Below are 15500 nucleotides of genomic sequence, written 5' to 3' on the forward strand. Positions count from 1 at the left end.
GCGCCGACGACTGCGAGATCTTGTAGAGCAAGCCGTCGTGCCAAACACGGTCGAACGCCTTTTCCATGTCGAGGAATACTGCACACGCTCTCTCCTTCTTATTAAGGGCAGCGGTGATGTGGTGCAGCACCCTCGACAACTGAAGAGTCGTGGAGTGTTCCGGCCGAAATCCGAATTGTTCCGGTCGGGGTGTGAGATGGGGTGTCATGTGTTGCAGCAGGAGCTTCTCGAACACCTTCGACACACATGATAGCAGCGTTATTGGCCTATAGCTCTCAGGATTCAGGGTGCTTTTCCCCTGCTTGGGCAACATGATAATGTGCCCAATTTTCCATGAGTGCGGGAATGTCCCCGTGCGCAGGATGCCGTTATATAGGCGCGTGACGGCCACCACCGTCTTCCGTGGAAGTTGGCGGAGCACCGTATTAGTGATGCCATCTGCGCCGGGAGCCTTTCTGGCTTGAGTCCTTTCAATCGCACGCTGGACCATGCTCGGGGAGAAGACAACGGGATCTTCATCTGGAGCTATAGGCTGTGCGAGGTAATCTTGGAGGTGTTGCTCGACTGCTGCAATGTGCTCCGTCGCTTGTGACGGGTTCGGCCGGAACTGGCGTTCTAAGTGCTCGGCGAAGATCTCTGCACGATCTTCCGCCCGGTATCGGGGCGTACCGTCCGCATGCAACAAGGGACGGACCGGGGCCGGGGAGCGTGACAGCTGGCGGCAAAGTTTGTGGAGAGAGGGCCAGTCATCATGGGCCTCCCCTAACCGGGTCTCCCATCGCTCGGTGGCATGCGCTTCCAACTCGACCTTGAGCTTTTCTATGGCTCGGTTGAGGAGAGTCTTCTGCGTCGGGCATCTCGTCTTCTGCCAGCTCTTCTGAAGGCGCCTTTTGTGTGCTAAGAGTTGGCGGATGTGGGGCGGCAGTGGTGGTAATACCCCACGCGCTGGTATCTCTGTTGTGGATGCTTCCAAGGCGCCCCGAATGCTGGCGGTGAGGTCGACCGCGAGTTGGTCGACATCTCCTCCCGTGCAGATGGGTCGAGTTGGTGTGGTGATCTCCAGTTGCTCCTTGAAGTGAGTCCAATCCGTTTTACGACGTGGCTTCAGTGGTGAGACTCTAAGTGGTGTCTTCGCCAGGACCAGCAGGACGGGAACATGGTCGGACCCCATGCCGTCTAGCAGCGACTCAGGTGCGAGCTGTACCCCTATTCCGCGGAGTACAGCTATGTCGATGACGTCCGGCGCGTTCGATTGACGGTCGGGGTAATGAGTGGGGCACTCAGGGCCCCTCACCTCATACCCGTGGCGCTCGGCGTCATCGAAGAGGCGTCGTCCGTTGGGACATGCTTTGCGGCTGTTCCACCCCGGATGTTTCGCGTTCCAATCGCCGGCGGCTATGGTCGAGTGCGGCGCGTCCAGCAGTGTGTGGACGTCGGCCAGCTCTAACCTGCCGCCTGGCGGCCGGTATACACTGAAGATCCGGAGCGGGGTGTCGCCGAAGCAGACTTCGATCCCGAGGGCCTGTATGCTGTTCAGTTGTTGTACAGGAAGGGGCTGGTGTATGACCCTCCTACGGACGAGCACCGTGAGCCCTCTGTAAGGGCTACCTGAGTCGTTAATCTCGTCCTGGCGGTATACGTTGTATCCTGGAATCTTAAAGAGGTCCGACGAGGACAGGAGAGTCTCGGAGACCAAAGCCACGTCGATGTCCTGTTCCCGCAGGAGGAGTCGGAAGAGCGCGGCCTTCTTCTTTAGGCCGCGGGCGTTCCAAAATAGTATGCGAAGGGGCTTACTATCCATAATGAGCGGACATACTCGCTATGCCGCTGCGGATAGCTGGCCCCGTGTCGTGGCCCTCACCCATAGCTGAGATCACTTGCTGCAGCATCTTTGTGAGGTCCTGCAGTACCTTCAACTGTTTACTGCAGGCCTCTTCGCTCACCCCCTGGCTCCGCTCTGATCTGCGAGCGGGAGCGGGGGTAGGAGCGGGAGTCTTTGATCTCGGCTGCCTCCTGGCAGCAGGTGCAGGTGCGGGTGGGGCGGCCGAGGGGGCGGCCTTTGCCTTCTTCCCCCTCCTCCTCCGACTCTTTACTTGAGCCCCGCGTGTCGTTGGCCCGTTTGCCGGGGCCATGAGGGAGCCCTCGTGCTGCTCCTCCACGGTCCGCGGCTGAACGGGAGCCACCGAAGGTTGCGTCCGTCTCTTCTCTGCCGGCTTGGCAGAGAGGGCAACCGTGCCAGCGCGCTTGTTTCGCGCTTCCCGCCGGAATACTGGGCACGAAGTGTGGTTGGCGGGGTGCGGTCCGCCACAGTTCGCGCAGGTCGCGGGCTCCTCCCGAGGCCTAGGGCACTTGTGGGCCGCGTGCTGCTCGCCGCAGCGCACGCAAGCCAAGTGCCGATGGCAATTGTGGGAGCTGTGGCGGAACTGCTGGCACCGGTGGCACTGGGGGGGTCCCTTCTTCCCGCGCCAAGCCTCTATCTTGATGCCGGGCATGCATAGCAGCTCTCTGACTGCATAGATGCCCGGCAGGAGGTCCTCTGTCCTCTTCAATATGGCGAGGAAGATGCAACCGGGCCGTCCTCCACGGGCCCGGATGGCGCGCACGTACTCTGGGACGTACCCCAGTTCGCGGAGCTCGTCCTGGATCTCCTGCGGGTCTGTGTCTGCTGGCAGCCCCCTGATGGCTACCCTCACACTCTGCTCCGCAGGCAGGGAGTAAGTAAACCAGCTGATGTTCTCCCGTTTCTCCAGGTCCGTTAGGTATGCTTGGATCAGCCGGTATTCCCCTATCTCCTTCGGGGAGAAGCGTACTCCCTGCCCGAAGGGGCGCGCGTTAGGTGCTCTACCCAGCTTCTCCTTGAGCACCTTGAAGTGATGGTGCCAGCTGGGGAGCTTCTCCACGATGAGCGGAGGGAAGCGGGACTTGGGCGGCTCTTGCTGGCCGGCAGAGGGGGCTGCAGTGGACGGCGATCTTACCGCTGCTCCCTGGGCTGCGCTGCTGGTGCTCGGCTGCGGCGACAAGGTGCGTGGCTGCGGCGGCGCGGCACGTGGCGCGCTTGTGGACGCAGACGCAGTCGCAGTCGCAGCGGGCTGGGCGGCGGGCTGGGCGGCGGGTTGGGCGGCGGGCTGCGTGGCGCCCGACGCTATCTGTAGGTCGGTGCGCTTAGCAGCGGTTGCGGGCCTTTGGGTGGCCTGCGGGATGTTCGACGGGCGTCGGGCGTCAGGGGCGCGCGGCGCTGCAGGGGTCTCCCTGGCTACAGGTGGCGGGCGCGGAGCACCCGCGGTCACCGCAGCGAAGGAGCTGGGAAGCGGCTTCGGAGTACCGCTAGGCGATGGAGTCGGCTCCGGGTCCGGGCGAGGGCCTGGGTCGGAGAAAATCCGGAGTACCCGGCCTCTCAGCCGCGGATCCCGGATGGTGGGGCGCTTGATGACCCTGGAGGCGGCTGTGGCGTCCTCTTCAGGGCTTCTTTGGCGCCTCTTCTGGGCCCGGTCGGCGCGGTAGCTGTCCCAGAAGTCTTGGACTGCTACTACCTCCGGACCGGGAGCTTTCTTAGCGCGGGTAGCCTCGATGATGAAGTCAAGGAGGGTATCCTTGACTTCATCGGGGGTGATGTCTTCCCGGAGGAGCTGCGACCTAACCAGCTCATCATACTTTAGTCTGGTGCCGGGAGAAAACTCCGACAGCCAGGCCGGGGTATGTGGCGGTGGGCGCTCGACTCCGGGTGGTGACGGTGTTGTTGCCGCTTGCACCGGGCTTACCGGCGTTATGCGGGGCGGCGGGAACGCCGGGCGCGACGGACGCGCGACGACCGCCTGTACAGGCGAGGGCGTCGGCGTCGGCGTCGTCGACCCTTGGCGACTGGATTCTGGCCCGCGGGGCCCGACTGGGCGCGGCGGGGCGGGAGTCACGGGGCGCGAGGGTCCCGGCAGCCGCGACGCGGATGGGGGAGTGCGCTGCACACCAGTGAGCGACTCCACCGATCCGTGCGTGGGCGGCGCAGGGACCCCCGACGTCGGGGTGGTGGCTCCACTGCTTCGTGCGCGGCTGGCGGCGCGCGCGGTCTCGCTCCTGCGCGTGCCGGAGCGACCGCGGGCGCGCGATGACTCGCGCTGCGGCAGGGGTGGCGCGGCTGGGCCGCGGGCTTCTTCATCCTGGGGCATCTCCCCTCGCTGTGCAGGCGCCGCACCCCCTAAGGGTTGCGGCGCGGGTGCGGTTGCGGCAGATGCTCCCCTCAGGCGATGTTGTTGCCGGCTCTTTCTCTCCCAGATATTCTAAAAATATGTGGGTAGAGAAAGATTTCTTCAAAGTGGTGCACACGAGCGAAGTTGTATAGATGGCGCGAGATGCAGCAATCCGCGTGTCGGACCATATTTTTAGCCACCTTAAGTGGCAAAGTGAGTGTTACAACCGACGGGGGGCTAACGCAGCAGTCGCTCTTATTCCCGTCTCGCTCACTTCCTATAGCCCACTCTTTCTAACACGCTATCTCGCTCATACATGTACCTCTCTTTCTATCCTAGGGGTTTTTATATTTTTCCTTTATTATTTACATAAAACTTATTTCTAATACATAACAAAACGTAATATAACATAAACCTTAACTAAATAACAATTTATGCATTTAAAAAACAATTTATAATCACAACTTAAGACTATTTTATTCGCCGTCCGCAACAAAAACAATTTGAATGGTTACCGTCTTCGTGGGAATGGTCTACGTTATTTCTGTTTTCTTTTACATTCATATGTATAATATTTATGCATGCACATTATGCATGTGCACTACAATACATTATTATTTGTATCTGTAAAATAAGCGTTAAAAACTTGGAAGTGTATTATTAAAATGGAATTAAAATATTTTGTTATTGCATTATACCGTGACTAAAATTCTAGTAACTTACATTTTACATTAGTAAGCAATAAATTATTTGTTTTTCGTTATTCATTTATAAAAAATATTTTTTTTTTGAAATAACATTTGTTTTTATTATCCGTTCGTTATTCGTAGAAGGTGATTTGTGGTTCGACTCTGGTGATTGGTAGAAGGTGGTAGAACCCTTTGTGGTTCCACTCCGGTGGCACCACCGCCACACATATTTCTGCCTTATAATAGCAGTGGTAAGTGCTGCTGTGTTTTGGTTTGAAGGGTTGAATACTTTTCCGAGGCGTTCCAGCATAGTCCTCAGAGGTAGCGGCGCATCTGTGGCCAACCTCAGGTAGGCATATCTAATCCTATCTAGGGTTGATTAAAGATATGCATGGGCGGCAGTAGCCACTAACCATCAGGTGTACTGCATGCTCTTCTGCTACTCCTATATTATACAAAAAAAAAATCTGAGTCTTCAAGACCGTCATTAAACTTATATCTACTGGTGGCATTCCATATCCGCGTTACGACATACAGAAACCTATAAAACTCGCTCACAATACATCAATTACTGTGGTACATGTATTTATGGGAGGAGCGGCTCTGAGCCTTCCAGCCGGAAGTAGTCTGTGCGTTTCTCAACTACTTTGCAACATCTTACTATATAGCTACCTATATATTTGTTTCAACGTTATGCTATAGTCTGTAGGATTTTAGAGCGCCTCCTTGTTGCTGGCCAGTCGTATCAAATGATCTTGGGGTGCATCTTTTATCCGTAAAAATAATCTTATCAAAAGAAGTAGGTGAAGAACAAATCAATTTCAATAGATAGATGAAATATATTTTGAGTATGGTAGAAAGAAACCTAGTCTAAAGGTCCGTTCACATTAAGGTGGCCCAACAGATTTATCGTTCATCGACTGGGAGATTTTGCTGTTCACATTATAATGACGATCAATTTGTCGGTCGGACCTAATATGAACAAAACCAGCTCTTGTCACTTAGTGTGAACAACAAAATCACGGCAAACGGTAAAACTGTCAGGCCAACCTAATGTGAAGTGGCGCTATGGGTTTGATAGTAAATTTTAATTACTTCCTATTTGATAAATCAAACCATTCAAGGGATACTGCTAAACATGACCGTTAGACGAAAATAATAATTATTACGAGAATAAGCCAAAATGTTTCGCTATGACATCCGATGTCTATAGCTTTAGCGTTCTTCGCTCAGAAGCGTTCACCGCTTTTCTGACCCCTAATCACTTCAATTTGAATATGGACATGTATAGGCGTAAAATATATCCTATATGCCAATCGTAATACTGATATTGATTGCTAAAGCGATTACATTTCTAACTCAACTACTAGTTTAAATTTGCAACTTATTTGGGTCAAGGGTATAATACGTATATATATGCACATTGTAATGTAAACATGCGTATGTAACATAATATGTATCGACATACTTAATCGCATTAGTAAATAGAAGATATCATATGTCTTGTAATTTTGTTTATAAAGTATGGCTTAAAGTTTAAACCATTATTATTAATAATACTAGTTGACCCGGCAAACTTTGTACCGCCTCAAAATCTATTTATCAAATATATTTCATATAAAATACAGCCTATGTTACTCGTGGATAATGTAGCTTTCGAATGGGGAAAGAATTTTTAAAATCGGTCCAATAGTTTTTGAGCCTATTCATTACAACCAAACAAACAAAGTTTTCCTCTTTATAATATTAGTGTATATGTACATAATATTTTAGAGATCTCCTAAATTATCATTTGTTATTTTGTTTATTTCGGGAAATGGTGAAGAGCCTATAGCCCCGTGGCTTTTATAGACCGTAAACGACATACAACGTTAAGCAACATTAGGTTTGGTCGGAAGTTGGATGGGTGGCCAATACTGGCTAAATTTCATGCGTGCTCCCGTGCTTTAATGGGTACATTAAGCTATCGATCCAAGTTGTTATCATTGGATAGTAGTCGATAGATTGAAGGGCTTGGGCTTATGTAAGGGCTTGGGTGGTTCGAAAATATCCCTGACGGGGTAGCCACTACCATATACGTGCTTTCCTTTATTAACGCACAAAGTATAAAACTTCTTCATTTTATTTTAATTGGAAAAATATTACCTACTGGACCAAAGTCATTAAAAGTCAGTAAATTATTCTGTATTAAAAGTATCATGCAAGGTTCTCTAAATTTAATCAAAACCTTACTCAGTTAATGAATAAATGCGACACCCGTGTCAAGGTTGGAATAATTTAGCGTTGGTATCTGTCAGCTTCCAAAATTAAGGGAGGGTTATGCATTAGCAATGATTACAACTAAGATCTGAAACTCACATGCTTTCGTCAGTGAATTTGTTTAAGTATGCGTAAAGCTTAAAATGTGTGAAATGTAAGGCTTTACTCACTATAGGCAGCTTGGTAAATGTTGTGTTGATCTATTTTTAAAATTAAGTATGAAAATAAAAGAAAACGTATGAAATAGTGCTGTGCTTTATAAAAAGTGACTAAACTATAACTAAATACTATATCGATTACCTAAATAAATGAATGTACGAAATAACTGTTTTTACTATATTTCTCCCCGTTTTGGAAACTACTAAATCAATTTAACCGAAATTACAAGTAAAAATAAAAGATTTTACGGAAGATAACACAAACCCCTTAAAGTAAGTAAGTAATTTTTTTTTTTGCAAGGGCATGTGCCTACAAAGTCGAGGCCACATGCAAAAGCTTGAAACGTTACATATAAAGCTCTAGCTATAAGCTAGTAGACAAATTTAGCTTTATTTTATTCATAAGGCCTGCATTAAGATATCTATACATTCATTAATATATTCATGGAAACATTCGCATTTATCATGTTTATAGTCTACGTTTCACAAGACGGGCACCCACGTCACATGAAGGTTTAGACAATTACTTAGCGGCGCCGACTTCTTTCTTTTTGTGTAATTAAGTTGGAAGTGGGCGGACTGGCTGTAATAATGAGATAAAAGTTCTTAATCATTGACGTCAAGAAAAGTAAGTTTAGTTGTATAGTGTAAATGTTAGGTGTTAGCTCTACATAAAGTAGGTATAATTGTAATTGTAATATAAAGAAATCAAAATTATATTATCTTAGACTAAAATTATCGCGGAATAGAGACATTTTATTATGAATCGGGTACTCACGACATGCGTTTTTAAGGTGCGTAAGGAAAGTGGTTTAAGGTGGTTAGTGTTGTGTGTCGTGATATGAAACCTAGAAAAGAAAAACGAAATAGACGTAGGGTAGATAGATTAATCTACCTCTAGTACCTACCTACTTGTCAACGGTTTCTCCCCGCCACCGCAGTTTCACCCTGACCACGATCCATCCAATTGGGTCGAAATATCGACAATAGAGAAATTAAAAAACGCATATCCTGAGTACCTGTTACATAATAAAAATCAAAATTAACTTCATAAATGTTACTTTGATATTTTTGTCAAGTGAAGGTATAAAGCTGTGTTATTTGGTCATTAAGTAGGAATACGTAAAATATAATAAGCAAAAAAATACATATTCTAATATCAAGTCAAATTCAAGCAACGAATGTTTTTTTCTGTTTCCAAAACGTAATCACGCTTTCATTTCGATTAGCAAAAACTTTGCTATTGCGCATGAAACTAAAATTTACTTCATAATGAACTGCATGGAGGCACAATGAAAACACGGCGGAAGTATGAATATTTCGCCCAAAAACGAATAAAAGCTGGAAAAATCCAACTCGGGTTACGATATTCAGGTTTTTCGTCCAAAAAGCGGCGGAAATCTAATGGATAGCGTTCATTTATGACGCCCACGTGACTGATGGAGTCACTTTTATGCGATCGCCATGAATTGTGTTATACTCTTGGAAGCTTTTAATGTAGCTAGAGCGATATACAAATAAATCAATTGAAGTTTCCATTTGTATGACTTTGTATTTAGACGGCTTTAAGACTTTAAATACATTTTTTTTTACCCGACTGCCAAGGAAGGGTTATGTTTTTCGCGCGTATCTTGTATGTTTGTCTTTCTTTATTTGATCCGATCTAACAAACGGCTGGATGAATTTCAACAGTTAAGGTGTCATTATATTTGTCTCAATGACCCGAGTGTCCTTAGATAGGTGTTAGTAAAAAAAAAACAAAATGGCGGATTTTTGGCGCGAAATAGTAACACATTTAAAAAAAAAAAGTTATACGAACCTATCGAGTAGGGTATCAAATGAAAGGAAATTTAACGGAGATTATAAAAACATATTTGTATATATATAAAACAGCAAGGTGACTGACTGACTGACTAACTAAATTACTTTTTCATTTTTCAGAAATCAACGTACTGCCCAAACCAAAGACCTTACACTTCTGAAATTTTGCACAAAGGTTCTCTATATAGCGTGAATAAGTACTAAAAAAGGCCTTTTGGAAATTCTACCCTAAAGAGGGTAAAATAGGGTAAAACAGTTTTTTTGAAATTCTTTAATTTTGAAGCAACTACTATACAATTTTGTATTTGGCTTTCTGGATAGGAACAAGGACGCACTTATTTATCGCCTGCCGAAAAATCAACCCCGTAGAGGGTAAAATAAGGGTTTAAAGTTCATTTGAACAATCGTCAATTTTAAAGCAAACACTATGAAATTTTGAATCAGGCTTGTTAGATAAAAATAATGAAATTCTACCTCTAACGAGGTAAAATAATGACCGAAACTCTGATTTACTGAAGTTATATATTTTATAGACCGTAAATGGTGGATTTTTTGCGAAATACGAGTAGTAACACGTTTTAAAAAAAGTTAACCAAACCTATCGAGTAGGGTGTCAAAATACAGGAAATTAAGAGGAGATTACACATACGTTATATAATATATCTTATATATAAAATTCTCGTGTTAGTTACCGTACTCCTCCGAAACGGCTTCACCGATTTTCACCTAATTTTATATACATATTCAGTAGGTCTGAGAATCGGCCACTATCTATATTTTTTCACCCCTAAGTGATAAGGGTTGTTCACCCTTAACATTTTTTTATTTATTTGGCAACACAACGTTTGCCGGGTCAGCTAGTACATATATACTCGTATATACACATCAAGATGACTGTCTGACTAAATGAGTGAGTTGCTGTACCTACCAGAGATCGACGCAAAGGGAAACCGCTGAACTTAAGCGTGCTGGAATTTTACACATTTTTTAGGTTCTTTATATAGCGTAAATGAGCACTACGAGGATAAAATAGGATAATATTGTTCTGAACATCTTTTGTTTTTGAAGCAGACACCTACTATGAAACTTTGTATGTGGCTTTCTGGATAAAAATAACGAAATGCCTATTTCACTGCTTTTGGAAATTCTACTTCAGCCTTTTTGGTGCAGTCGGGTTTTTGATTTTTTTAATTAATTACTTGTTTGAACTTGCTCTCTGTTTGTATACATTACCATACATATATGGATTAGTAATGGGTGCGTTAATATCACCATTAAACGGATATAGAATTTCAAGACTTCGGAACTTTCAGGAATTTTAGGAAGAAAAACAAGTATTTTACGTGAAGTCTCACTAGTTCAGCACTCCTTTTTTCCTTATTTTTGATATTATTAAAGCAAGCATTGATGATAAGTCGTCACTGCTGCTTACAAACATCTGTAATATACTGCAAATAAATTTGGATACCAAACTAATGACCACCACGGCAGTGTCGCGGTCCCGAAGTTAAACGCCTCGTGTAAGTATCTTAGCCTCAACATCCTCCACAACATATAGGTATATCATTTCTTTAAAATCTGTGATAAGTAAAATTGATGAAATGCCGCAATCAAACATTGAAAATACACTTGACTTACATACAAAACTGTTACGCAATTTCTTTCCCAAATTTGTGGGAATAAAATAAGTGTAGGTAACATTGTTTTACTTATTGTTCTCTTAAGCAATACTTGTATGTTGGGTAACATTCTGAATCTGTTTCGAATGGGTCATGCCAAAACATTGAAGCATTTATGTTTTAATATAACATTACCTTAGTTGGGTTGTTACATGTTATATTTTAGTCTCTAATAATTATGTTATATTTGAGTACCTAATGTTAATTGGAAAAAATGTTCATAAATAATTTACTCATTTATGAAAATCAAACATTTTCCTACTTAATAAAAATATTTTTTTATTAAGTAATACGTTATATTTTTAATGTACATTTATTACTAAATAAGGATTTTTGGATTCTTGTATTTTAAGGTATATTTAAAAATATATTTTATATTATTTTAACAACCCATTTAATATAGCAATCACGGGCCCTGACAAAGGTCTCGCAGGACAATAGGCCATCCGCCATGAACGACGCGGAACAAAAACGCGGACGCTATTAACTGATTCATTTCAAATAATTAGTCAAGGATTTTATTGACTGCAGCTTTATGGATCCTCTGTTACTGTATGTCAATAGTATTTTGTAATAAACTCGTCACTCAACGTCACTCAAACAGAATTCAATCATTTAGCTAGCTATGAAGATTATGACAGAATATGACGATTTTTGGGAATATGGTGGGGTGATGATAAACGAAACTTGTCGAAAAGTTTTCAGAATTAGTAGATTGTAGTGTAAATGGGCTGGTCACGTGGTCACGTCGTGCCTAAGAAAGGTAGCGCGGCAAAGAAGGGTCTATAGTCTGATTCAGAATTAGGTGTCCAAAATGTAAACAAAGAAACGTCATTGTCAAAATAAGATTACATGTATTGTAAACCTTAATAAATTAATAAAAAACTAAAACTTTTAGAAACTCAACAAAATACAAAAAATTAATAACTACACACAATTTAACAAACGCGCTATGAAAACGATAAAACATTAGAATTCCACCACGATCACGAAAATGAGTAACATCAACTACGGAACTTAAAAATGGCGGCACAAAAAATGTGGTGGATCCCGATTGTGTTACCATTATCACATTTTAATTTTCTACCGAATATATAATATAGGATGGAGACGGTTTGGAAAAGGAATAAGTAGATCGCCCGCCTAGGTGGACTGATGATTTGAAGTACGTCAACTTGGTTGTTTAATAGATAAATAACATAATTTGCTGAATGCATGACCTAAGACAATTATATGTTATAGAATAAAAGTTCAGAATCAATTAGTTATGCAATGGTTACCTTGAATTCTAAGTTTCAATTTTTTAATGTTTTGTTGTTATAAATAACTTTAATAAAACACCCGTGTTGTAATATTGGAAACGTTAGTTAAATTTCTTATTACGAGTAGAGTAATATCTCATATTATGCAATAGATTAGTAAAGATTACTCACTCCTAACAAGAAAATGTACCCAGTTTTGAGAATTGAAATAGTTGCGTAAAAAAGTTTTGTCACGTCTCCGTGCTAAAATGTCCCAAAAATATTTGAAATAGTTATTTATTTAGTATGTAAATTACGCAGTATTAGTTATTTATTCGTAAATTTTCTCTAAAATGTTTTTATTTGACAAGAATTCAAAAAAAGAACTTACTAATAAGCCGTTTGTGGCTTCATTCAATTTCAAGGCGGCGAAATATCTTTACTAATCTATGTATTATGCATAACATTTTGATAATACGACTAAATTACAAAAAAGCTAATTCTGTTCTGTTGCTACGATTTCTTATAATTTCAATATCGAGTTGCTATTACGTAAAATTATATTTCAAAGTTTTAATCCTCTTTAATTAATATAAACTGGCGATCTGCAAACTACTAATAAATTAACTTGAATATTGCTTTGTAACATAATATTTGAAACGACACGAATACTATATTAAATGATACGTGTCTTGAATATTTTATTATATTGGCATTGTTTTTATTCGAATATTAATAAAATATAAACATAAAAACTAATATTCAATCGTTATGAAACATGATATAATAAATCGCTGCAATTTAGTTTATATTTGCAGCGAGTCGTAAATATCAATGATATACATTTATTGATCCTTTTATTTCAATTCAACAAAACGTAAGAAAACAGGGATGGCGATTCTTTCTAAAAAATATCGATTCCTGAATCGATTCGAATCGAAGTGTAATAAATCATACAATAACAAAAAATCTCATTAACACGTTGAACCAACATCGAAAAGAACGACATTCGATTTTCTGGGTGAAAGATCGATTCACTGAATCGATCTGGAGATCTGGACATTACTGGAGATCGTTTAATTTAATCGAATTTATGGCCCAAAAGATCGATTCTTCGATTCATCGATTTTAGAACGACATCACTACAAGAAAACATAAAAATAATGAGTTCAAAAGCCTGTAGATGGAATTTCGTCGAATATCTTTTTCCATCTTAAGTCATTCTGAAGATATTCGATGATTACCCATGTATTATATTGTCTAGACAAGATAGTTACATTAAGGATTATATTGAGGCTTAATTTCTAATCGAGGAGTCTAAACGAGGAGAGGAGGAGGGATTTATATCAATGTCAATTATTTGATTGTATAACCTCAATTAATGACTCAATGATCGTAACATTTCATGACATCAGTTGCCAACGTCCATACCACGTTGAATACACCGGTTCTCGTCCGATCACCGAAGTTAAGCAACATCGGGCGCGGTCAGTACTTGGATGGGTGACCGCCTGGGAACACCGCGTGTCGTTGGCTTTTTTGCTTTTTTCCACTACTACTTTTTCATCTACATTTTACTTTGTGAATTGTTTTTCTTCTCTTTTTTCTATAATATTGCCTTTTTTCATTTCTATAATTTAAAAGTTTCGTTTCACAATAAACCTAAGCCTAAAGTACAAGGAATTGCATAACGGTGAATAGTTTGCCATCCCAGGCACGCCCCTCTGATTTTTCAACGTTATGTGCGTATTAGAAATTAATTATCACTTGCTAAACGGTAAAGGAAAACATCGTGAGGAAACCTGCATACATGACAGGTTTATAAAAAAAAACCCAAACATTTGTGAAGTCTACCAATACGCACTTGGCCAGCGCGGTGGACTATAATCTTTCTCATTATGGGAGTAGACCCGTGCCCAGCAGTGGGACAGTAATGGGTTGATGATGAATTTGTAGTCTCTACAAGTATTTAATCTTATTATGAAGTTAATTGGTCTGCTGTGGATTTTTTTATAATATTGAAATCAGGATTCAAATCACTAATGGTTCTACAACCTTCAAAATCTACGTATATGAACTTAACCTACTGTAAAGTTTTTAATTAATATCGTGAGGTTACCAATTAACTATCGTAAAGTTTTATTTTTCTACCAAAAGTGAGTAAAAACATTAAAGTAATCAAAGTCTGTCCGACTTCGATAAAGTTGAAATTGATTTTCTAAGATAAATTTGTTCGTGCCTCGGTTCATCGAGACTATAATTGAATGAAAAAGACTATTATTACGGACGACAACGGCCTAAGAATTTAAATGTAAATGTTGATTAATGTAACTTGTGTATGTAATTAAGACTATGTAAATAAGACATTTTATTGCAATAGATATAAGTCCTACGTAATAAGAATAGATATGTAAGAGTAGGATAGCAATAGAGTGTAAGCATAGAATTGTAAGAGTAAGACAGGCTATGTTAGAAAGGGACGGCAATAGGACGCGGTTGCTGACTGAGCCTGCGCCTGTTGCGGTACCCAAAATAAGTACTTAAGCTCGCCTTTTGTATGGAAAAATGTGTACGCCTCGGAATAAAAACAAGAAGAAAAGAACTGAAGATTCAAGTTGGAGTTTTATTTGAAAACCCATAATCTACATTGGTCCTTCGAGAAGCCGGATTTAAAGAAGACTCAAGATGAATACGCCGATCGCAATGAACACAAGGGGTCGTGTTCGCTCCGAATCGGGGTACAGCGAGTCAGAAGCAGCCCCGGGCGCTAAGGGTGCGCCAGGGCCATCGCTACACCGAATTTATGAAGATTCTCCGCAGTCGCCGTCGACGGTCGCAGGAAATTCCCAAGAAAAAAGGATGGAGCACTCTCCGCCAGAAGGGGCGAGAGAGACAGCACCAGCGACGTCAACGCGGACGTCCGTCATGGGGCCACCTGCACGACCAGCTAGCACGCCACCAAGGCGTGAAACTTCATCGCCGGTGCGGAGACCTACATCGCCGGTGCGGAGACCTACGTCGCCGGCACACACCGCTCGCAGTAACACTTCAAAGCGAAGCATCGACGCACGTATGAAGATGGCACAATACGAAGCGGAGAAAGAACTCGCGGCTATAGAAGAGAAGCGGCTACTTATGAAAGAAAAGCTAATCAAATCGAGATTAGCCGCCGAAATGACTGCAATCGAAGCCGAATCTGAATATGCGGCGAGCTCATGCAACGAAAGGGTACAAGACTGGGTGGATAGAAGCATGGAACAACCAACGGCGACGAAATACAGGGAAGAACCGGAAGAGGTTCGCCCTCCCGTTAGTAAGCAACGGGGGGAGAACGCGAAATTCCAAGGCATTCAACGGCTAGCCGACACCTTAGAAAAACTAGTCGCCTCAAGACCGTTGCCTCGCCAAACAGCGGAACTACCTATATTCACGGGAGCCGTCGCCGAGTGGCTACCGTATAAGGCCGCCATGG

General features: G+C 43.0%; 1 non-coding gene across 1 annotated transcript; it reads left to right on the forward strand.

The window, feature by feature from the left end:
* Positions 1-13445: 13445 nt before the first annotated feature.
* LOC140756590 (5S ribosomal RNA) lies at positions 13446-13564 on the forward strand. The gene has a single exon (XR_012103901.1). It is a non-coding gene; the product is annotated as a 5S ribosomal RNA (ribosomal RNA).
* The last annotated feature ends 1936 nt before the right edge of the window (positions 13565-15500 follow it).

The sequence above is a fragment of the Epargyreus clarus genome, unplaced genomic scaffold, assembly GCF_041222505.1.
Source record: "Epargyreus clarus isolate Ecla_fem2 unplaced genomic scaffold, WU_Ecla_fem_2.2 ptg000003l, whole genome shotgun sequence".
Classification (NCBI taxonomy): Eukaryota; Metazoa; Arthropoda; class Insecta; order Lepidoptera; family Hesperiidae; genus Epargyreus; species Epargyreus clarus.